General features: G+C 44.3%; 1 protein-coding gene across 2 annotated transcripts in view; it reads right to left on the bottom strand.

The window, feature by feature from the left end:
- Window positions 1–24,664, bottom strand: part of PRKCQ (protein kinase C theta) — a 107,807-nt gene that overhangs the window by 27,412 nt on the left and 55,731 nt on the right. The window lies entirely within an intron of this gene.

Raw genomic sequence — 24,664 nt, 5'->3', positions numbered from 1 at the left:
GGTGGGAGGGCAAGGGAGGGAGAGGAGAAATGAAGAGCTGATACCCAGGGCTCCAGTAGAAAGAAAATGTTTTGGAAATGATGATGGCAACATATGCACATGCGAACCACTGTATTCAGGGGAATCAAAAAATGTAGGAGCAGATGCTGGTGACAGTGGAAGAGGAAGGTGGGCATAACAATAGTGCTGACCTATCCACGTGAACGTGGCCGAAATGGAGCGCATTCTGTGACCTGCATGCTTTTCACAAGCAGACCTAAAAGACTCTGAAAATCAAATGTGTAGCGATCACAGTTGCCTAGCGGTTGCCGAGAGCAGTAGGGAGGGAGACATTGTTTGGAAAGCACTGAGTTTGTTTCTGTCGAAGAGCAACCTGGTAGCAGATAATGGTGATGTCTGCCCAGCATGATTAACGTAATTGGTGTCGATAAATTGCAAATGTGAAAAACGACAGATTTACAAATATTGTGTTAAATCAAGCACAAATTTAGAAAATTGCGCTGTTTTTATGTCGGTGATAGAAATCTTTAAAAAGATTCCCCAGATAACTTATCTGATAAGAAGTCTTTCTAGACCCCCAGGAAGGCTGGGAAATCTGCCTGGATTCTGGGTAACATTGACCGGAGTGTTGGCCTGTTACAAATCAGCAGCGAGGGTATCCCAAGTGTAAGGGTCCCAAAGGACAAGGGGGCAGGGTGGGGCACCTGGTGGGTGCTGACCACATACCTCATGGCTGACAGTGTAGGATGGGAAGAGACTGGAGGAGCAGGGTTGAACACATCCACCCATTCATTCAACTTTCATAAAATAGTCACCGAGCCCCTGGGGGTGCTTGACTACTAGCTGAATTGCCTGAACCTGCCAAAGGAGACAGACCCAGCAATGTGTTCCCATCAAGATCACAGCCTAGAAAACTCCGTGGGGCAGCTCTACTTGTTCACCTGGGGTTGCTATGAATATTAATCAACTGGACCTGACCTGACAGTAACACCTGCCAGAGAGCTGTGACCACGAGGAACACAGATGAATGAGGCCTGGTGCTTGCCTCCAGGGAGCTTACAGTTGGGTCTAATCACCTTTCCATCCATGGTTTAGAGGCAAGCTGCAGTGGATGAAAGTGCTGCTCCTGACCGTGGACATCACACCTGCTGCTGGGGCCAGAAGCAAAGGCAGGTACCACTACCCGGCAGTCACGATTTCAATGAGCTGAAGCTCCTTGCCCTAGTTTTCTAGCGCTGGCACAGCAGAAATGCCACGAGTGAGCATTAACAAACAGAAACTTACTTCCTCAGAGTTTGGGAGACTAGAAATCTGAATTGGGGTGCTGGTTCTCAGGGAAGGCTTTCTCTTGCTGTTGGCTCTGGGGAACGCTTTTCTTGTGCCTTGCTTGGCCTGGTGGCCATCTTCATGTGGCCTGTCACCTTTCTCCTTTATCTGCTCCTGTCTCCATGGAGACTGACTCATGATGCCCCCTACACTAACATCGCCACACTAACATATCAAAGAAAACCCATTCCCAAGTGGATGATAACTTCCGGTGGAAGACCCATGGCATCCAGTCGATGCTGGCTCACGGGGACCCTATGTGGGATTTTTGAGATGGTAAATCTTTACAGGAGCAGACAGCCTCATCTTCCTCCTGAGAAACACCTTGAGGATTTGAACTGCCATGCTTGCGGTTAGCAGCCGGATACTTACAAACATCGCTACCAGAGCTCCTTAACCACAGGTAAAGGGGTGAGGATTTACAACACATGTTTTTGGGGTCACAAGTGAATCCATAAGACAACTCTTCCTCCTATGTGAGACTAATTTTTTAGTAACATATTTCTGACCGTTTCAGGATCTTGGTTTTTAAAAAAAATAATTTTACTGGGGGCTCATACAGCTCTTAGCACAATTCATACATACACCCATGTGTCAAGCACATTTGTTGCCATCATCATTTTCAAAACATTTTCTTTCTACTTGAGTCCTTGGTATCAGCTCCTCATTTTTCCCTCCTTCCCTGCCTCCCTCCCTCCCCCTTGATAATTTATAGATTATTGTTTTTCATATCTTACACTGACCGATGGTCTCTCTTCACCCACTTTTCAGTTGTCCATCCCCCTGGGAGGGGGTTATATATAGGTCATTGTGATCAGTACCCCCCTTCTCCCCCCTCCCCCTCACCTTCCCCTCCTGGTATTGATACTCTCATTATTGTTCCTGAGGGGTTTATCTGTCCTGAATTCCCTGTGTTTCTGGCTCTTATCTGTACCCATGTACATGCTCTGGTCTAGCCAGAATTGTAAGGTAGAATTGGGGTCATGATAGTGGGGGGGGGGGGAATCTTATTTTTTACCGTCTTAATGAATCACAGAATCAGTAATCCATAAAGCGTGTGAGGCATGCCTGTGCATGAATTTGCACCTGAAAACCTCACCTGGGTGATTTTTTTTAACAGAATTAATCTGAAAGTTTCTATGTGAGATCAGCTGTGGCTGAGGGGCATGCAGGGTAACACAGACACTATCATGGGGGAGACTGAGCCCTACCCTGCCTGCCGTGTGCATCAGGGCCTGCTCCCCACAGAACAGACTTTGAAATGAGTAGGATTGACCATTATTTCAAAGTTCCAGGCAAACCTGAGTCACCTGCCTTTTTCCAAAATTAACCCCGGCTCTAATTTATAGGCTCCAGGGTTCTGTAATTACAGCCTACACTTTCTCTTCTGGACACATGAAAATTCTCTGCTGACATAAACCATCCTTAGGCATTGGTATAGCGGACAGAAATGAAGATGAGTCTGTGGCCCAAATAGCACACCCCCACTTTCCCGCAAGGATATCTCCTCTCTCACTTTTCTTCTCCTGTGGACCTGATGCACATCTTTACCTTTTTATTCAAAATGACAATGGCCTTGGATGGGCGCAGCGGTACAGTCTTCAGTTAAGCACGCAAAAGAGCCAACGGTATAAAGGCTGAAAGTCATTTATGACAGTGCACAGATAAAAAGGTCCCTTTAAAGTGGAGGGTGCTTACAAATCCCTACAAAGGTTGACATTTCAAAATGTACAGATTGCTACCTTGAACTTGGAAGAAAATGGGGAAAAGACATTTGAGGGAAAAGTTCAACCCTAACTCCCCCCCCCCCCCAATCTTGGACCCAGCATTGTGCTTCTTTCCTCGTCTCTAAATTAGATTCTGCAACCCATAAGGGAGAATTCGGGAACTGACTCTGTGCCTTTAAGGAGAGTAAAAAAAAAAATCATGGAAATCGGTTGATGTTGACCAGCATAGTGATTCAGGAGCTCTGGTGGTATAGTGAGCAGCATGCTGGGCTGCTAACTGCAGGGTCAGCAGTTCAAACCTACCATGAGAACGATGAGGTTTCCTGCGCCCCTTAAGAGTTTCAGTCTTGGAAACCCACAGGGGCTGTTTGACTAGGCCCGATAGGATCGCCATGAGTAGGAATCAACTTGGTGGTACTGAATTTGCTTGTTTGTTTTGATGACAGAATCAGGAGAAAACTACATTGCTGAGTAATTCCTAATTAAACAGTATTGGAGATTTATCTTATTTATTAAATAAATACAAGCTATCTTATTTATTATTTATAATAAATCTTTCTAAACAGCCTGTTCTAGTTATTTTCTTTCTATTAATCCAGGAACATGGAGAAACATGCCTGTTGATTGCCTTTTGTCACTGGGGATGGTGCTTGGCTTGAGTTTAATCCTTTGGTTTGGGGGAACACCAGCTTACACTTGAGTCTCTTGAAGAGAGATCTGGGGTAGCCCATACCTGGAAGGTCATACCCAAAGTCTGAGATCTGTTAATTCTCTCTAGAGAATCTCTGCCCTCATCTAGGGAGTGCAGACAGCTGTGTACAAGGTGTAAGAACCTCCTCCCCAAAGGATCACGCGGGCCTGCTACATGGCATTGTGATGGGACCAGCAGGAGTCCCTGGTTGGTGCAATGGCTACATCAATGCTGGACCACAGGCCAGCAAGCTGGTCATGTCAACTCACCCCGATGCACCTCAGAAGAGAGATCTGGTGATCTGCTCTTGGTGATCAGAACAGATTCCATGACAATCAACTACAACTTACAAACCAGACAGACCCAAAGCTTGGGTTTTGAAGATGATGGCTTGAGATCTCTCTCGCTCTCTCTTTCTCTCCCTGCCAACAAGTTGATTCTGACTCATAGTGACCCGACAGGACAACGTATAACAGCTCCTGTGGGTTTCTGAGATGACGTTTTTTGATGAGAGTAGAAGGTACTGTCTTTCTCCCAAGGAACAGCTGACTTCGTGACAAGCAGCCTACTGTGTAACCCGACACCACCAGGGCTCCTTGAGGGAGAAATGCATCTTTAAAAAGTTGCACAAGAAACCCCAGGCATAAAAAGGAAACATACTCGTCTCAAGCTTTCATTAAAGGCTGGGGGAGTCCTGAGGTTTGGAAGTGGCCTGCCACTGACCTGGGCCTCTGCAGAACCACGACTCCAAAGGAAAGTATGTCTGCTGGAAAATGCTGTACTGGTTTGGGTCGGGGTGGGAGGAGAGACAAGATAAGGAAATTTAGGGGGACTGTTCAGAGCATGGGTTTTGTACTTCCTCACCCTGGGCTTCAAATCGCATCTCTATAATGCTGTTCAACTTCTCCTGAGTGCTAGGTGCTTCGTTTGTGAAACAGGGCAATAATTTCCCTACTTCCTAGGACTGTCATGATACGGAATGAGGTTATATATGCAAACATCTCAGAAATGGCCCTCAGTATTCATTTGGAGGCTGTTAGCTTTTCTCACTACTAAAAGCTCCACAAAGCCCATTGCTGTTGAGCTGATTCTGACTCAAGGCGACCCCATGCATCGCAGAGTAGAACTGCTCCATGGGGTTTCTTGGCTATAATCTTCATACGAGCAGATCACCTGGACTCTGTCTGCAGGTAGGTTCATATCGCCAATCTGTACATTAGAATCTGATCACAAAGGATTTCAGCCACCCAAAGACCTCCTTATGACGACAGGAAGAGTTTAAAATCCAACCGAGAAGCAGCTAAGGCAGTGGTTCTCAACCTGTGGGTCGCGACCCCTTTGAGGGGGGGGTCACCTAAGACTATTGGAAAACACATATTTCCATTGATCTTAAGAACCAAGACACTGCTCCTCTATCATCTCCATGAAGATAAGCCCACATACAAGTACCAGGCGTGATGATTTACCCATGCTACACCATGCTTCCAGGCAAAATTTCATTGATTTGTAATTAGAAATAAATATTTCACAATATATAATTACTTATTGTTTTGTGATGAATCACTATGCTCTAATGATGTTCAATTTGTAACAATGAAAATACATCCTGCATATCAGATATTTACATGATGATTCACCACAGTAGCATATTGACAGTTATGAAGTAGCAACAAAAATAGTGTTATGGGACGGAGTGACACATACCAGAGGGACTCTGCAGAATTCAGCCTAGGAGAGTTGCTTAGAGGGAAATTCAACACCGCTGGAACGCAGGAGTAGCATCATAAAGATAAGTAAGCACAGACCCACGGGTTTTTGAGGGGCTGGGGGCTTTTGGCTTACCTCAGTGGAAGCCGGCTGGGGCTTGACCTTGGCCCAGCCACTGTATCTGCCAGAGCCAGGACCATTTGGAGCCTGTAGCAGGGCTTGATCTCAACACAGCCAGAGCCCCCCCCCCCCCCACCGCCTCAGGGCAGGGACAGGACCCTTGAAGCTTCACCAGCAAGGATGGGGGTTCAGCTACATTGTTGTTTCTGTTTACATCTCTGCTCTCTGTTCCCACACAGCCTTGGAAGGCTACACAGGGGCTTTTATAAGGCACAGCCACAGCTTGCCGCTGCTGCATCTGAGCAGGGACTAAACACAAACCCTCGCAGCTCCACGGGCAGGGATTGGGGTTCAGCTACATTTCTGCTTCTGTTTACATCTCTGCTCTCTATCCCCCCACTTCTTTAAGGGCTGCTCAGCCGCTTTCTCGTGACTTTTCTTGCGGCTCAGCTGCGGCTTGCTACTGGGGCTTGCCATGCTACCTGGGGGCAGGGACTAAACCCTTGTAGCTCCACAGGCAGGGAGTGGGACTCAGCTACATAGTTGCTTTTGCTTCCCTATACCCCTGAACAGTCTAAACGGTCTTACTTTTTAATATTTCTCCTCCTCTTTGTCTCTTTCCTGTTCTCTCACACTCGCCTGCTGACCTACAGAACACTCCCTTTGCCCTAGGCCATTTATGTCTGTACCACACCCAGCTAGGTGAGGTCCACCCTGGGTAGCTAGCCCAAGGCTAGGGAAAGGCCCGCTTTCCCTCCAGGGGATACTCTGCCTAACTTCTCACCAGGGAATTACTGCCTGTGTACCTGGCGGGGGGGGGGGGGGGGGGGGAGGATAAGGCAGCTCAGCCAACACCCATCAACATTCCAAGCTGTTGCATGAACTTCTGCCCAACCTCTGCAACACCAAAGCAGGCAACTCACCAGCCTTCTGGGGCACTCCCCTTATAGGGAAGCCACAGGAGGATACAGAGCTAGGTTAATCCCATAGTAAAATTAGCTGTAGGCAGTTCGAAGAAGCATTCCTATAAATCTCCCAGAGAGAGCCAGTGCTCTTAGACTCCCTGGAACATGGCACCTGGTCCCTCTAAAACAACGCAACACAAACAGCCATCAGCCCCAATGACCTCAACAAATAAACAGGAGGAACAAAAGGCAATGGCAGAAGATGTCCTGAACATAACAACATAGAAGAAGAAGACATTGAGCTGCCACACAAAGAAATTTTCAGAATGCTGCTTGGAGTCATACAGGATATGACGGAAAAAATACAGAAAAAGGATGAAACGATAGAGGAGATAAAGAGCATACACCAAAGGGAAACACAGGAGCTTAGGGAGGAGATAACCAAAACCAGTAGCAGAAACACGGGTCTTGAGAATCGATTGGAGGAATCAGAGAAGCGCATCAGTGACTTGGAGGACAGCCTAGCAGACTTGAACAAACATGAACAAAATCTAATAAGATCATCAGAAAAGCTGAAGAAAACCTAAGATCTATGTCTGATGCTATGAATCGAAACAACATTAGAATTATTGGCTTACCAGAGGAAGACATACCAAAGAAGTCATCTGCAACAATAGTGAGAGAATTCTTGGAGGAAAACGTCCCCAGCCTAATAAATGAAAACCAGGCAACCATTCAGGAGGCTGAAGGAACACCAGAAAGATTGAACCCCAAGAAGAAGTCACCAAGGCCCATAATAGTTAAACTAGCCAACTTTGAGGAAAAGGAGAAAATCATGAGAGCAGCAAGGGGAAAATAAGCAATCACATATAAAGGTTCCCACATAAGAATATGCTCAGACCTATCAGCAGAAACTATGAAAAAAAGGAGAGAGTGGAGTAACATATTCCAAAAATTGAAGAAAAACAGTGCAAACCCAAGAATACTCTACCCAGCCAAATTATCGATCAAGATAGATGGAGAAGTAAGTCTTCCCAGACAAGGAAATACTCAAAGAATACGTTAGAACAAACCCAGCCTTACAAAAGATCCTCGCCGACTTAGTATGGGCAGAAGAACAACACTCACCAAGCATAAATAAGAGACCGTTACATAGAACAACCGCACCCAGAGGGTAACAAAGAGAAAACAGACCCCAAGACAGAATTGGCTTGATGGAAAGAAGTCAAGAATCTCACACACACACACACACACACACACACACACACACACACACATGCACAACACTAATGAAAAAGGAAAGTAGGAAAACTCCCAACACAAAAGGTATAAGATGACATCACAGAGTCCGCAGATGGAGATAATAACCCTGAATATCAATGGCCTGAACTCAGGCATTAAAAGACTGAGACTAGCAGACTGCCTTAGAAAACACAACCCATCAATCTGCTGCCTACAGGAGACACATCTCAAGGCTACAGACAAAAATAGGCTGAGAATCAAAAGCTGGAGAAGGCCCTACCAAGCAATCAGCAATACAAAAAAAGCAGGGGTTGCAATCCTAATCTCGGATAAAATTGACATCAAAGTGCAAACCATAAAAAGAGATAAGGAGGAACACTATATAATACTAAAGGGAATGATAGGCGAAGAACCCCTAAGCATTGCAAATATATATTCCCTGAATGAGAGACTGGCTGAATACGTCAACCAAACACTCCGAAAGTTTCAAAAAGAAATCACAGACTCGACAGTTTTCAGTGGGTGACTTCAACACACCACTCACTGAGAAAGACAGATCACAGGGAAAGAAACTCAACAAGGAGACTGGAGAGCTAAACTCCAGAATTAGACAATTTGACCTGATAGATATTTGCAGAGTTTTTCATCCAAATACAAAAAATTTCACATTCTTTTCAAGTCCCCATGGCACATATTCTAAGATAGACCACATGCTTGGGCATAAGGCAAATATACATAAATTTAAGCACATTGAAATAAGACCTCTCTCTCTGACCCTATGCCATAAGGCTGGAAATCAACAAAAGGAAGACAAAGAAAACAAGAACAAACAATTGGAGGATGAATAACTCTCTACTGCAAAAGGAGTGTGTACTTGTGTAGATCAGAGATGAAATTAGGAAATTTCTAGAAACCTACGAAAATGAGCACACGATGTACCAAAAATTATGGGACACAGCAAAGGCAGTTATCAGAGGAAGTTTCATAGCAATACATGCACACCTGAAGAAGAGAGGCTCATGACTGATATGCTGGCACAAAATTTACAACTAGAGTAGAGTCAGCAGGACAATCCTACTAATAGCAAAAGAAAAGAAATTCTAAAAATCAGGGCTGAGATCCAGGAGAGGGAAAATAAGAAAACTATGGAAAAAATTAATATTGCTAAAAGTTGGCTCTTTGAAAGGATAAACAGAATTGATAAACCATTGGAAAACCTAACCAAAGAAAGGAGGGAACAAATTTCAATAGCAAGAATAAGGGATGAAAGGGTCATTACAAAAGACCCTAATGAAATCAAAAGGATAGTTACACAGTACTATGAAGGATTGTACTCCAATGAATTCAACAATTTGGAAGACATGGACAAATTCCTGGAAAAACAATCCCTCCCTAGACTATCCTCGGTGGATATCAAGAATCTCAACAGACCCATAGCAATAGAAGAAATAGAAAAGGTTTTCAAGGGATTACCAACAAAAAATCACCTGGACCAGATGGCTTCATTGGAGAATTCTATCAAGCATTCAGGGGAGAACTAACACCAATCCTACACAAACTCTTCCAGAACATAGAAAAAGATGGCAAATTCCTGAACTCCTTCTATGAAGCTAGTATAACTCTGATACCAAAACCGGGAAAGGATCCCACAAGAATCGAGAACTACAGACCAATATCCCTAATGAACATCGATGCAAAAATCCTTAACAAAATACTAGCCAACAGAATACAAAAGTATATAAAACAAATAATTCACCATGACCAAGTGGGATTCACACCAGGGATGCAGGGATGGTTCAACATACGAAAGACCATTAGTATTACTTATCGCATTGACATGAAAAACTATAAGAACCACATGATAATATCGATAGATGCAGAAAAAGCATTTGATAACATTCAACATCAATTCCTGTTTAAGACACTTTCTTCAAAGAAATGGAAAAACTGATTACCAGCTTCATATGGTGAGGGAAGAAGCCCAGAATTAGCAGTCGTCAAGAAGAAGGAAACTATGGGAGGGCTTGCTTTACCTGACGTTAGCACATAATATACAGCCACAGTTGCCAAAATCGCATGGTATTGGTATAATGCCAGGTATTCAGACCAATGGAAAAAAACTGAAAACCCAGAAATAAAATCATCAGCATACAGACAACTGATTTTTAATAAGGGCCCCAAAATTATCAAATGGGAAGCAGATGCCTTCTTTAACAAGCGGTGCTGGAAAAACTGGATATTTACCTGCAGAAAAATGAAGCAAGACCCTTATCTCACTCCATGCACAATAATAAACTCAAGGTGGATCACAGACCTTAGGGCCAACAATGAGGGAATTGGGACCAACTTGAGAACTTTGGCACAGGGAATATACAGGCTATCAGAAGTAGGGAAGGGCACACACACAGAGGAGGCGCAAATTGACAAATGGGATATACTGAAGATAAACACCTGTGTACATCGAAAGAATTCACCAAGAGTAATAAGAGAGTCCATGGACTGGGAAAACATCTTTAGCAATGACACATCAGACAAAGGCCTTATTACTAAAATCTACAATACTCTGCTAGATTCCAAAAAGAAAAAACTAATTGCCCACTTGAGAGGTGTGCAAAGAACTTGAACAGAAGTTTCACAGGGGCAGAAATCTGAATGGCCAACAAACATATGAGAAAATGTTCCCGATCTTTAGCCATAAGAGAAATGCAAATTAAAATAACAATGAGGTACCACCTAACACCCTCAAAGGTAGCCTAATTCAAAAAAATCAGAAAGCAACAAGTGTTGGAGGGACTGTGGGGAGGCAGGAACTCTCATCCACTGCTGGTGGACCTGTAAGTATGTACAGCCACTATGGAAATCAATCTGGCGATATGTAAAACAGATGGAAATCGAGTTACCATACGACCCAGCAATCCCCCTATTGGGCATATTCCCAGAAGAGGCAAGAAACAAACCAAGGCCAGACATCTGTGCTCCAGTGTTCATTGCGGCACAGTTCACAATCGCAAGGAGTTGGAAACAACCCACATTTCCATCAACTGACAAGTGGATTAAAAAACGGTAGTATATACATACAATGGAGTACTACGCATCACTAAAAAGCAGTGATGAACGTATGAGGCACATAGCGGCATGGGAAGAACTGGAGGAAATCATGCTAAGCGAAGTAAGTCAGGCACAAAAGGACAAGTACAACATGAGCCCACTGAGGTAAGTATTAAAAAAAATGCACAAGGGGCATAGGGAAACAGCTACTGTATACAAACATTCTTGGGGTGAGGACTGTGTAATATTGCAGAGACCAGATCAAATCCAGGGATGCACAAGGTAGACAACTGGGAAAGAGGTGGGGAAAGGGAAAAAAAAAGAGGATGAATATAAGGAAGAAAAGGGGAGCGGGAGGATGGGGTGCTAACCCACCCAAGGGTACTGAGTTTGCTTGTTTATATCTCCACAGGGAAAGAGGGACCAGACTTCAACCCAGTTCCTCAAGGTGTGAATGCAACATTCCGGTGTGGAGTAGGGAACCAGTGGAGAGGTCTGGGAGGCTGGTGCCAGTACCAAAAATTAAGTAGATTCCTGCCCCTTCCCCCAGAAGAATTTGTTTCAAAGGTCGACAATGAATCTGCAGCTCCAGGAGAGGGTCATATCTGATCGGAGCACATGTAAGCAGATGAAGGGGGAGTCGGAGAGAGTGGAGCACATCCTGGCCCACCAGGTCTTGAGGACGATGACCCTAATTAGAGCAGCCAGTCCACAGAGAGGACCACATGGCCAGCCCCAATATGAGACATGACACTCCTCACTGACCCATGGCCATGTGGGGAACAGCACCAGAGACACAGTGTTGGAATTGCACCCGACCTGATCCTACCACACCGAGGCAAAGCACTGGGGGAGTGCAGCGGAACAGCAAGGGAATAGAGAGGCAAGGTCCCCAGGGAATGCTGAAAGTGGACTCTGGGACCAGGGTGTGGTGCCCCAACAGACTGGACTGGAAAACACTCCTAAAGGCCAACAAACAATCCTTGAACTAACTGCAAGCTTTTCTTTCTTGATGTGTTTTGTTTTGTTCTTTGTCAGTGGTTCGTTATTGTTTTGTTGTATACTGTTGCTGGGTTTTGCTGTCTTGTTTTAGTGCATGTTATCTCCGCAGGTCTGTCTAAACAAGATAGGCTGGATGAACTATCTGGAGGAAAAACAATGGGACCGGCAGTTCCGGGGGGACATGGGGTAGGGGGAGGTGGGGGGGTGTAAGGAAGTGGTATTAACAAACCCAGGGACAAGGGAACAACAAGGGACCCAAAATGGTGGTGAGGTGGGTGTGGCAGGCCTGGCAGGGAATGATCAAGGGTAAGGTAACGAAGAGGTATAGCTGACACCCAGGTGGGGATGGAGCATGATAGTGGGACAGGAGGAAAGTCAGGGGAAATGGAGGAAAGAGCTAGGAGGCAAAGGGCATTTATAGAGGTCTAGACAAAACATGTACATATGCAAATATATATACGAGGATGGGGAAATAGATCTATGTGCCTATATCTATAGGTATAGTATTAAGGTGGTGGAAGGACCTTGGGTCTCCACTGAAGTACTCCCTCAATGCATGAATACTTTCTTCTATTAAATCGAAATTCTATGATGCTCATCCTCCCGACACAATTGCTGAAGCCAAAGCGGGTGAACAAGCAAATGTGGTGAAGAAGGCTGATGGTGCCCCGCTATCAAAAGATATAGCATCTGGGGTCTTAAAGGCTTGAAGATAAACCAGCGGCCATCTAGCTCAGAAGCAAGAAAGCCCACATAGAAGAACACACCAACCTGTGTGATTACAAGGTGTGGAAGGGATCAAGTATAAGGCATCATCAGAAAAAAAAATCTTACCATAGTGAATGAAGGGGAAGTGCAGAGTGGAGACCCAAGACCCATTTGTCGGCCACTGGAGATCCCCTTGAAAAGGGGTTTAGGGGAGGAGATGAGTCAGTCATCATGGTGCGATGTAGCACAATGAAAAACACAGCTTTACTCTATTTCTTAAATGCTTCCCCCCTCCCCCCTAACTATTATGATCTGAATTCTACCTTGCAAATCTGGATAGAGCAGATAGGAGCTGGAGGCACAGGGAATCCAGGGCAGATGATATCTTCAGGACCAGGGGTGTGAGGGGTGATACTGGGAGGGTAGAGGGTGAGTGGGCTGGAAAGAGGGAACCGATTACAAGGATCTACATGTGACCACCTCCCTGGGGGACGGACAACAGAAAAGGGGGTGAAGGGAGATGCCGGACAGGGAAAGATATGACAAAATAATAATTTATAAATTATCAAGGGCTCATGGGGGAGGGGAGAACGGGGAGGGATGGGAAAAAAAGAGGACCTGATGCAAAGGGCTTAAATGGAGAGCAAATGCTTTGAAAATGATGAGGGCAAAGAATGTACAGATGTGCTTTACACAATTGATGTATGTATGGATTGTGATAAGAGTTGTATGAGTCCCTAATAAAATGTTAAAAAAATACTGTTATTGTTGTGGGGGTCACCACAACATGAGGAACTGTATTAAAGGGTCGCAGCATTAGGAAGGTTGAGAACCACTGCTTTAAGAGATGTTGTTGTTAGGTGTGCCGAGTCAGTTTCAATTTATAGCAACTTTATGTACAACAGAAAGAAACACTGTCCAGTGGCCAGTAGATATTCTGAGAAAGAGGAACTAATGGCCCTAGAACTCTTGAAATGAACAGGAAAACAGAGTAAAATGTCCTCCAGTGTTAGCCTTTTTTCCCCTGATCATTGGCTGGGAGAAACTGGCAGGTCTAGTAAGGAAGGCTGACAATGGCTATGTCCAGGCTAATTTTCTATAACCATTTACTAACCTTGCCTTAATCTCTTTATGCTCGTAGGGCATTAACTGATGCAAATGAGTCCCTCCGGTGAATTAGACTTGAAGTTGTGAGGTGTTAGGCATGGGAGACTCCAACTCTGCCCAAGCCTTAGAATTCAGCAACAATTGTGGGAACGACAATGACATTTGTTGACTTGAGAACTTACTCTCCGAGCTAGTTGGCTGATCAAGAGAATCACACCTCCTCTGGGCCTCAACTTCACTCTTCATAGAATGAGAGGTATTAATGAGATCCTCTGTAAGATTCTCCGGCTTTTGCCTACTCAATCAGTTACCATCCAGCCGTTTCCAACTTCCAATGACCCCATGCAGGTTGGAGAAGACAGAGTTCCAAGGGAATGTCAATGGTAGTTACCTTTCAGAAAGAGATCACCATGCCTTTCTTCCAAGGCACATGTGGATGCATTTAAGCTGCCAACCTTTGGTTAGTAGTTTAGCATTAAATGTCTATACCTGATTGTGTGTGTGTGTGCATGAATCAATCTATCTATACCTATATATATAACTTGGGTAAAAAGATAAAAGTTAATAAACTGTGACTATTAATCACAGTACACAAAAAAGTTACATAGTTCTTCCCACCACTGGTCTGTCATACGGTGGTAGCTTGTGTGTTGCTGGGATGCTGGAAACTATGTCACGGGTATTTCAAATCCTGACACGGTCACCCAAGGTGAGCAGGTTTCAGCAGAGTTTACAGACTTAGAACAGACTATAAAGAAGGAATTGCTTTCATACTTCAGATGAATTAGCCATTGAAAACTATGAATAGCATCGAAACATCTAGAGATACTGAAAACCTCATGAAAAGAACATTGTCAGAGATAGTGCCAGAAGAAGAGCCCCTCAAGTCAGAAGGCACTCTAAATATGATGGAGGAAGCGCTGCTATCTTACATAGAGTTGATCGTGATGGTGTGGATGGAGTAAGGCCTTCAGGACCCGCACCTGCTGCTGGGACATGAAACCATAGGAGAAGAAACCATTGCAAGCAATAATAAATAATCGGAGCTTAGAATCTACCAAGTGTGAATCTAGGAACATTGGAAGTTTTCAAAAATGAAATGGAATGCCTTAAGATGGATATTCTAAGTGTTCGTGAGCTGAAATGGACTGGAATTGTCCATTTTGAATCAGAAAATCACAATTTACTATGCTGGGAATAACAGATTCACAGATTCAAGAGGAACGGAGTCTAATTCATCTTCAAACTGGACATTTAAAGATCAAACTTGAAGTACAATGCCATCTGTGACAGGATAATATCTACCAAATACAAGGAAATCCAATCAATACAATTATTATTTAAATTTACTCATCAAGGTAGTGATGCAGAAATTGTAGAATTCTACCAATGTCTTCAGTTGTAAACTGATCAAACCTGGAATCAAGATGCCCTGATAGTTATTGATGACGATATTTGGAAACAAACAAGGATTGGCCATTGCAAAACATGGTCTTGGAGACAGAAATTATGCTGGAGATTTCATGATAGTATTTTGTAAGACCAATAACTTCTTCATTACAAATACCTTTTTTCAACACACACAGGACAAGTATACACATGTACTTCTCCATACCGAATACATACAAATAAAATTAACTATATCTGTGGGAAAAGATGACAAAGCTCAGTAGCAGTAGGTCAGGGACCAGGACCAGGACCAGGGACAATCAGGCCGGGGGCCGACTCCGAACCAGATAATCTATTGCTCATATGTAAGCTCCGGTTGACATGGAGAAAATTCAAATAAGTCCAAAAGAGTCAAAATATGACCTTGAGTATTTTTTTTACCTGAATTTCAAGAACATTTCAAGGACAGGTGCGATGCACTGACCTTCAATGACAGAAGACCTGGTGAGGAGATTAAGAACATCATTCATAAAGCAAGTAAAAGGTCACTAAAAAGAAAGAAATGATCAAAGTGGATGTCAGAAGAGACCCTGAAAACTTGCTTTTAATCAAAGAGTAGCTAAGACACATAGAAGAACTGATGAAGTAAAAAAGCTGAACAAAATGTTTCAAAGGGCAACTCGAGAAGAAAAGTAAAATATCATAGTGATGTGTGCAGAGACCGAGAGTCAGAAAACCCACAAGGAAGAACATGCCCAGCAGACCTGAAACTGAAAGAACTCAAGACAAAATTCAAGCCTCGAGTTGAAATACTGAAAGATTTCATGGGCCAAACAGTGAACGGTGCAGGACGCATCAAAGGAAGGTGGAAAGAACACATGGAGTCACTGCACCAGCTAGAACTAGCTGACATTCCACCATGTCAGGAGGTGGCATATGAGCAAGAACCAATCATACTGAAGGAAGAAGTTCAAACGGCACTGCTAAAGGCATTAGCCAACCACAAGGCTGCAGGCATCAATGAAACACCCATTGAAATGCTTCAGCATGCTGATGGAGCACTGGAAGTACTTGCTCCTCTATGCCAGAAGATTTGGAAGACAGTTACTTGGCCAGCTGATTGCAAGAGATCCATATTTGTACACATACCAAAGAAAGGGGATCCAACAGGATGCTTAAATTATAGAACAATATCATGGTTATCACACACAAGTAAAATTTTGCTAGAGGTCATCCGACAGTGGTTGCAGTAGGATATGTACAGGGAGCTGGCCAGATTCCGAAGTGGGGGTGGAACCAGGGATATCATTGCTGACGTCACATGGCGCTTGTCTGGGAGAGGAGAATACCGGAAAGATGCTCATGTTTTATTGACCATGCCAAGGCATTCAACCACGGGTAAGTATGGCATGGCAATTCTGACACTTCATTGTGTCCATTCGGAACGTGTATATGGATGAACAAGAAGTGGTGTGACGGAACAAGGGAATACTACATGCCTTAAAATCAGGAAAAGGGCGCATCGGAGTTGTATCACCTGGTGACTCCTGTGAGGTCCACACAGGTAGTTAAGGTCCCAAGGGTCCTGAACTCTAGTCTTCAGTATGGGTTACAACTCAATGTACAGAAAAATACTCACAACTGAACTAAAGGACAACAGAGAAAATAAAGAGAGAAAAGAATCATGTTGTCAAGCATTTAATTTGACTTGGATCCATAATCAAGGCTCATGGAAGGAGCCGCCAAGAAGTCAAACAATAGATTGCCTTGGGCAGAGTTGCTGCACTAGACCTAGACAAAGGGTTACAGAGCAAAGCTGTCCCTTTGAAGACTACAGTGCACCTGACCCAAGCCACGGTATTTTCAATCGCCTCATCTGCATGTGAGAGCTCTCCCAGGAATAAGGAAGGCCGGAGATGAACTGATGCTTTAGAATGATGTTGTCGTCGGAGAATATGGCACGCACCATGGACTGTCAGCCCTATTACATCAGTCTCAGAGGGACGATAGCCAGAATGTGGATGGTGAGACTTCATCTCACACACTTTGGACATGTGATCGACAGAGACAGGTCCTTGGGAAGGGACATCCTGGTTGGTAAAGTCGAGGGGCAGCAAGGACGAGGACGATCCTCGGGGTGATGGACTAAGGACTAACACGCTGGCAGCAACACAGGACTCCAACGTAACAAGGATTGCGGGGTGGGGGGTGGGGGGAGCAGGACTCGGCAGCGGTTTGCTGTGTCATAGCTCATTGTGTTGCCATGAGTTGGCTCTGACTTGATGGAACCGAACAACAACCACAAACAACAACAAACAACAACAGAGTCCTGGATTACTTTCACATCTCAATGACCCTCACCTTGGCCCAAGGGCCGACAAGCAGATGAATAACAACAGAATGTGGTTCACCACTGCTTCCAGTGGACGCTGCGAGCGGTGGGAGCACAATGTTTTGACTGGTCTTTGCATTTCGTTTCTGAAACGTGTTTCTTCTCTTATACAGGACTAAAAAGACCTTCCTGGAAAGAGGTACTGCATAAAACAGCACAGAGGGAACCCCATCTGGCCTTCTTTGCCTTCCCTAGTGCCACGAACAGAAGTCAGGCATGCCTCCATCCTCCATCATTTTTAAACCTAGTCTGACATCCACCATTTCTCCCAGGGCACTCTACTGCTGTAATGGGTTCAAGAATTTGTTGCAATGGCCACAAGGAACTCAGGCTGGCCATTATGAGGGTTTATTAGGGAAAGTAACAAGTGCCTCAGCCAGCAGCTGAGTTGCTCTTTGGTTCTCAGCCCCTCGGTCATATGGTTCTTGGACCAGGACATTGACCCGCTGCTCTGCTTCAGTCTCATAGCTTCTGTACTGCACTTGTGCCCCATCTCAAGAGCGCCTGGCCTTAATTTTTGTCTCAGCCTGGCGCCTTTGCTCTGTCCCACAGTCTCCGTGCCACAGCCTCTGATGCCCTGGTCTCAGCCACCGCTCACTGGGACAGAGATCTCAAAGGAGCTCCAATCACAATGGTCCTGAGATTTCTCTGTGTGCTCCTGCTTCAGAGATGGCTCTGGTACCCAGAAGAATGGCTTTGATGGAGATGTGGTTTTTGTCTTTCAGCAGGCTCATATTCCCAAGGACACAAAAGGCGGTGACATGGTTCACACACACTACTAAGATCAAAACTTTTATCCCACCTTAACCCTGTCCATCTCTCCAAAAAATGGGATTATAGCCGCAGGCAGAGGCTAGAAGGAATTGTGTCTAGAAGGGTGGGATTAATTTTTACATCTCACCCCACGTAGTCTATGAATTTTGTCACTTCACACAGTTAGGTGGCAAGAATATAACACTCTGTCAAGCAGGGACTACGAAAAAGTGATTTTTTTGAGCAGGAGAGTTGTCTTGCTTCACTAGTTCCCTGCAGGAAGAAAGGCACCAGGCATCTGAGAAGTGCTGACGGTATCAACGCAAACACAGACTTTTAATGTGAGAATTCCTATGGAGCCTTCGTATTCTATACGGCTCAGGGTTTTCCGAGGGCCCCTCCCTGGTGCACCACTTTCATGAAGGATACAAGGGAACACGGAGCAGATGCTGCCAGTGTGATTTTTAACTGGGGCCGTTGAAAGACGTGACTCACTGAACACCTCCAGCCAACAAGTTGGAAAATGACGCACGATTCAGTGACATGTATCTATCAACTTTCAAGGTTCCCAAGATTCCCACCGTCTTCGATTCGGTCTGCCAGGCCATAACAAGACCACCACCACATCCAGTCACTGCTTGCGGTGATTTCCAGCCGACGGAAAGCAGGAATCAGTGCCGGTGCTGTGTATGTCGATCCATGGATATGCAAAGCTTGCTTCTCACTGAGTGTACTTGAGTTCTTGTTTGGATTTTTCTGGCTCTTCCAAAATAATTCAAGTTTACTGGTGGCATGGTTGGGTAGGTCGTGGGTGGCTAACCGCAAGGAGTGTGATTTAAAGGAGGAAAAAATAATATCACTTTTCAAGGGACAGATGCCACAGACTAATTCCAGCAGACTTGTCCTTTGAACCATGCTGGCCCATGCTACCCGAGCCATTGTTGGAGAGTCCCTGTCACAGTCACTCTTGTGACTTTACGTGCACCAACACTATCCTGAGGGGGTGGGTTGGTGGGGGGAAGGGATTCCTCTGTATGGGGGCTATTACATTTTTACTTCCTCTCATAAGAGTTCACTAATTATCTTGTAGGGTTGTCACCGAAAAGCAAGGTTACAGTAGAGACTCAAAAAGTCTGCTCACAGCCTTTTTGACACCCACAGTTCTGTGGTTGGAAGCGAAGGAGGGGCTGGAGGCTGGTGAAGATCACAGAGCTGAGGCCAAGGCTGCCTAGACCACGTGCTTTACAGGAACTGAGCCGCAGGGTAGGGCAGGTGGGGGCGGAGCGGCAGGAGCCCTGGCAGCCCCAGTTTCAGTGCACCTGTTCCTCTCGGGAGACCGCATCCAAAGAAGCTCCCCCAAACAGCCCACTGAAACCCCTGCACCACGCGTTACTGTTTTCGCAAGGTGGAGCGCTTCTGAATCTGGGGGGATGTGTCTCTCCCTTTCTTGAAGACTAGGTGATGGATGAAAACAGCCTCAAATGACAGGCTTGTTTCCTCTCTCATCAAGAATCACCATCCGGTCCTGAGATGACCCATCAACCGGAAATCAAAACGATCCCCTGAAGTCTTCTTAAAACTAAAGCATCAAAGAACAACAACAAAAAAATCGTATCATTGTGATTGGGGGGGAGTGCAGGGTAGGGACCCAATGCCCATCTGTAGGCAACTGGACATCCCCTTATGGCAGGGTCGTGGGGAGGAGACAAGCCAGTCAGGGTGCAGTGTAGCATCGATGAAACACACAACTTTAGAACTCTAAGAACTCTAGTTCTTAAATGCTCCCCACTCCACTATCATGATCCCAATTCTACCTTACAAATCTGGCTAGACCAGAGGCTGTACACTGGTACAGATGGGAACTGGAAACACAGGGAATCCAGGGCAGATGATCCCTTCAGGACAAGTGGTGAGAGTGGAGAGAGGTAGAGAGGGGCAACCGATTACAAGGATCTACATATAACCTCCTTCCCGGGGGATGGACAATAGTACAGTGGGTAAAGAGAGATGTCGGGCAGTGTATGATAAAATAATAATTTATAAATTATCAAAGCCTTTTGGTGGGGAGCAGGGAGGGAAGAAAAAAATGAAAAATGATGAGCTGATTCCAAGAGCCCAAATGGAAAGCAAATGTTTTGAGAATGATGAGGACAACGAATGTACAAATGTGCTTTACTCAATTGATGTATGTATGGATTGTGATAAGAGTTGTGTGAGCCCCCAGTAAAATGATTAAAAAATAAGAGAAAAAATAAAAATAGAAAACTGAATCATAGAGTAGTCTTCCTGGAGCATTTGTGTCTGGTTTTAAGATCTGTCTGTACGGACCAAACTGAGAGCAGCAACTAGAAAGAAGTTTTGGGGAGCACAGAGTTTGTGCCAATGGCAAAGAACGTCATCAATGTCCCTGAATTGTGCACATGGACACTGTTGGATTGGTGTGTGTTTGGCTGTGTCGTTTCCCAATAACAAAAATAAATAAAACAATTGAAAAAGAATACATAAAAATATGTAAGTTTTAAATAGATATAGTGTGTGTGTGTGTGTGTGTGTGAGAGAGAGAGAGAGAGAGAGAGAGAGAGAGAGAGAGAGAGAGAGAGAGAGAGAGAGAGAGAGAGAGAGGGAGGGAGGAGAGGGAGAGGGAGAGAAGGACTCTCAGTAGAACCAACAATTTCTTTCATTAGGACCTGCTTTTATTTCTACTGTCAACTCCAACAGATTCATCAGTGTGTTTCAGAATGACGTGTCTCACTTTCTAGAGGTTTGTGGCTGGTGATCGGGACTGAGGCTCAATTGGTGTCTATTGACTTAGTTGTCCCACTGAGTTTTCTTGTGTTAATGAACAAATCCTTCCCTCCATAGCAGGAGTACAAGCAGAACTCCACTGAATGAGTTTTAAAACCACTTCCCAAACATGGTCAGCTCTCGAATGAGAGGCAGTTAGACCAATAAGAGTGGCAGCCAAGTGTGAATCACACAGGGCTCCCTGACGGAAGAGCCCTGAGACTTCTGGTACATTGCTGACGCTCTCAGGGCCGCTTCATTTCTTATTTACAAAATGGGGATAGTCATGCCTACTTTAGAAATGCGATGAGATGGTAGCCACAAGGGACTCACACATGCAGCCATCATGAAGGGCGCATTACACTGAACACTGTTTTCCTCTGCGGTGCACAAGGTCACGCACTGTGAGTGAGAGAGGAGTCGAAGGCAACTATCAACAACCTGAAGATTACATGTGCTAAAATATACACTGTGGCTGGAAAAGGGCCAGGCACGCAGTAAGTGCTTTATAAATGCCAGCTGCTACTACTGTATTGTTATGACTAGAACTGATAGAGGAGCCCTGGTGGCATAGTGGTTATGAATCGGGCTACTAACTTCAAAGTCAGTAGTTCGAAACCACCAGCTGCTCCACAGGAGAAGGAGGGGTTTTCTACTCCCACAAAGAGTCATTGTCTGGGAAACCTACAGGGCCAGTTCTATTCTGCCCTATAGGGTCACGGTGAGTCAGCATTGACTTAATAGAGTTTAAAATTGAAATACACAACCTACTTGGATAGATGAGTTGAGAAAGACATATTTATAAACACAGAAGGCTCCCAGGAACAAACCACGTTCTGAGGTAGAAGGAAAATGTCAAGGATTATGGTCTTGATGGAAGGGTAGCCTACTGGGATGGAGCGATTAAAGTTCCCACTGTGATAAAGTTAAGAAGAAAAATACAAATGTACATCCTCAAAAAATCCTATGTCTGAGTGCTTTTGAATGACAGAACTACAAACAACTCTTCTTTTTCAAATACTTTTGTGTACTTCCCCGTTTCAAAAGTATATTTGGCTATTAATAATTTTAAATTCAAGGACCCTATTGAGTCTAATTTCTAAATAGTAATAAACAAGTAATCTTTTTTTTTCTCCTCAATGAGCCTATCATATTGGAGCCCTGGTGGCATAGTGGGTAAGTATTGGGCAGCAATCCTTAAGGTCAGCAGTTTGAAACCACCAGCAACTCTTCAGGAGAAAGACCGGGCTTTCTACCCCCATAAACAGTTATAGTCTCAGAAACACATGGGCTCTCTATGGGTCAGCATGGACTCGACAGCAAAGAGTTATCACATTAGACACAAATCCACTGTGTGTCTAAGGCATAGATTCCCACTATTTGCTGAGGAAGCTTGTTATTCAGTGTTAGGCAACTAACAGAAAAATGCCCTCAAATACAATGACGAACAAGGACCTTGCATTCCAATAAATGTATCAGTTTCAAAAGTGGATCCAGAAAAGCATTTTGGCTCACTGACAGATTAAAAATGGTATTGCCTTTCGTGATGCTAACATGAGTTATGGTTCAAATCTATAATGAAATAATCCACACAAAATATATAGCCTTGCACTTGGCATAAGAACTTACTATATATTAACCCTCATGACAAGCAGTGTTATTTAATTTCACAAGAAAGGGAAACATTACATAGCATTCTAGTTAGGATAAGGCTGTCCCATATTTCCAAGGTCTAGGGCAAGAGTAGAAATGGAGGGCCCACGCCATATATCTAATTACTTAAATGTTATAAATTGAACTCACTAACTAATAAATAAGCTTTACGCGCTCTATATTCCTCGAGTTTTATATATGAGTCCTGAAAAAAAAAACACACCTTCCCAATGACCAACAAGGCCAAGGGCACTTTGTTGTTTTCAAGTGCGGTTGAGTTGATTTTGATCCATAGCGACTCTGTGAACAAGGATCAAAACACTGCCCAGCCCTGCACCATCACCACAATTGCTCTTATGTTTGAGTCCATCCATGCTGCTCTGTATCAGTCTATCTTGTCTGGGGCCTTTCTCTCTCTCTCTCTCTCTCTCTTTTTTTTTTTTTGCTGCCCTTCTACTTTACCAAGCATGATGTCCTCTTTAGGGACTCGTCTCTCCTGGCAGTGTCCTAAGTCTGTGAGTTGAAGTCTCATCATCCTTGCTCTGAGGAACATTCTGGCTGTACTTTCTTCCAAGACAGATGTAATTGCTCTTTTGGCAGTCCACGGTGCTTTTCAAATTTCTTCGCCAGCACCATAATCCAAATGGACAGATTCTTCTTCAGTCTGCCTTATTGCAGATCCAACTTTCACATGCATTGCAAAGACCAGGGCTTGAATGAGGAACATCTCAGCCCTCAAAGTAACATTCTTGCTTTTCAATGCTTTAAAGAGGTCTTGTGTCTATCCAATGTAATGTGTTGTTTATCTCTTGACTGCTGCTTCCAGGAGCAGTGATTGTGGATTCAAGCAATTCAGTATCCTTGACAGCTTCAATCTTTTCTCCACTTATTATGTTACCTATTGGTCAATGGTAAGATTTTGGTTTTATTTTTATTGAATTGTAACCCATATTGAAAGCTACAATCCTTGATCTTCATCAGCAATTGCTTCAAGTCCTCCTCACTTTCAGAAAGCAAGGCTGTGTCATCTGCATAATATCACAGGCTCTTAATAAGCCTTACCCCTGCTTCTACGACTATTCGCTGAACATATGGACTGAACAAGTATGCTGAGAGGTTACAATCCTGACGCACACCTTTCTTGATGTTGAACCATGCACTATTCCCTTGTACTGTTTGCACGACTGCTTTAATCTGCGTACAAGTGCCACATGAGTACACTGAAGCATTCTGGGACTCCCATTCTCGAGGTTTTCTGTAGTTTGTTATGACCCACACGGTCGAATACTTTGGCATAGTTAATGAATCACAAGTCAGCATCTTTCTGGTATTGTATGTTCTCAGCCAAGGTCCATCTGATGTCAGCAATGATATCCCTTGCTCCGGGGCCTCTTCTGAATCTGACGGGAATCTCAGGGAACACCCTGTCAATGTACTGCTGCGACGATGATCTTCCACAACATCTGACTTTCATGGGCTATCAATGATATTTTTCTATAATATGATCATTCCTATTGGGTCATCTTTCGTTGGTATGGGTACAAATGGGGATCTCTCTCAGTCAGCGGACGGATTTCCAAATTTCCTGGTATATAGGAGTAAGAGCTTCCAGCGCTTCACCAGCTTTGTGAAACATTTCATTAGCATTCCATCAATCCTTGGCACCTTGTTTTCAGCTAAAGCTTTGAGTACAGCTTAGACTTCCTCCTTCAGTACCATTACTTCTTGCACATTTGCTACTTCTTGAAAAGGCTGGATGTCAAGCAGCTCTTTTTGGTGCAGTGACTCATGTGTCCTTTCCACTGTCTTTTGATGCTTCCTGCATCATTCAATATGTTGTCCACAGAGTCTTTCAACATGGCAACTCAAGGCTTATATTTTTTAATTCCTATTTTTCAGTTTAAGATAGGCAATATTTGTATTGATTGTATGTCCTTGTATTGGGATAGCTATCATCCTATCACAAACGGCATTAAACTTCAAGATAGATTTTGAAATGCCCTTTGTGATGATGAAGGCAGCACCACTCCCCTCGAATCCATCCTTCCCGGCATAGGAAGTCGCCATGTGATTTTCTGATTGGCCAATACCAGTCCATTTCAGCTCACTA

Source organism: Tenrec ecaudatus, chromosome 6 (genome assembly GCF_050624435.1).
Source record: "Tenrec ecaudatus isolate mTenEca1 chromosome 6, mTenEca1.hap1, whole genome shotgun sequence".
Taxonomy (NCBI): domain Eukaryota; kingdom Metazoa; phylum Chordata; class Mammalia; order Afrosoricida; family Tenrecidae; genus Tenrec; species Tenrec ecaudatus.
Note: the sequence above shows the minus strand (reverse complement) of the source record. Positions and strands in the feature narration are given on the sequence as shown.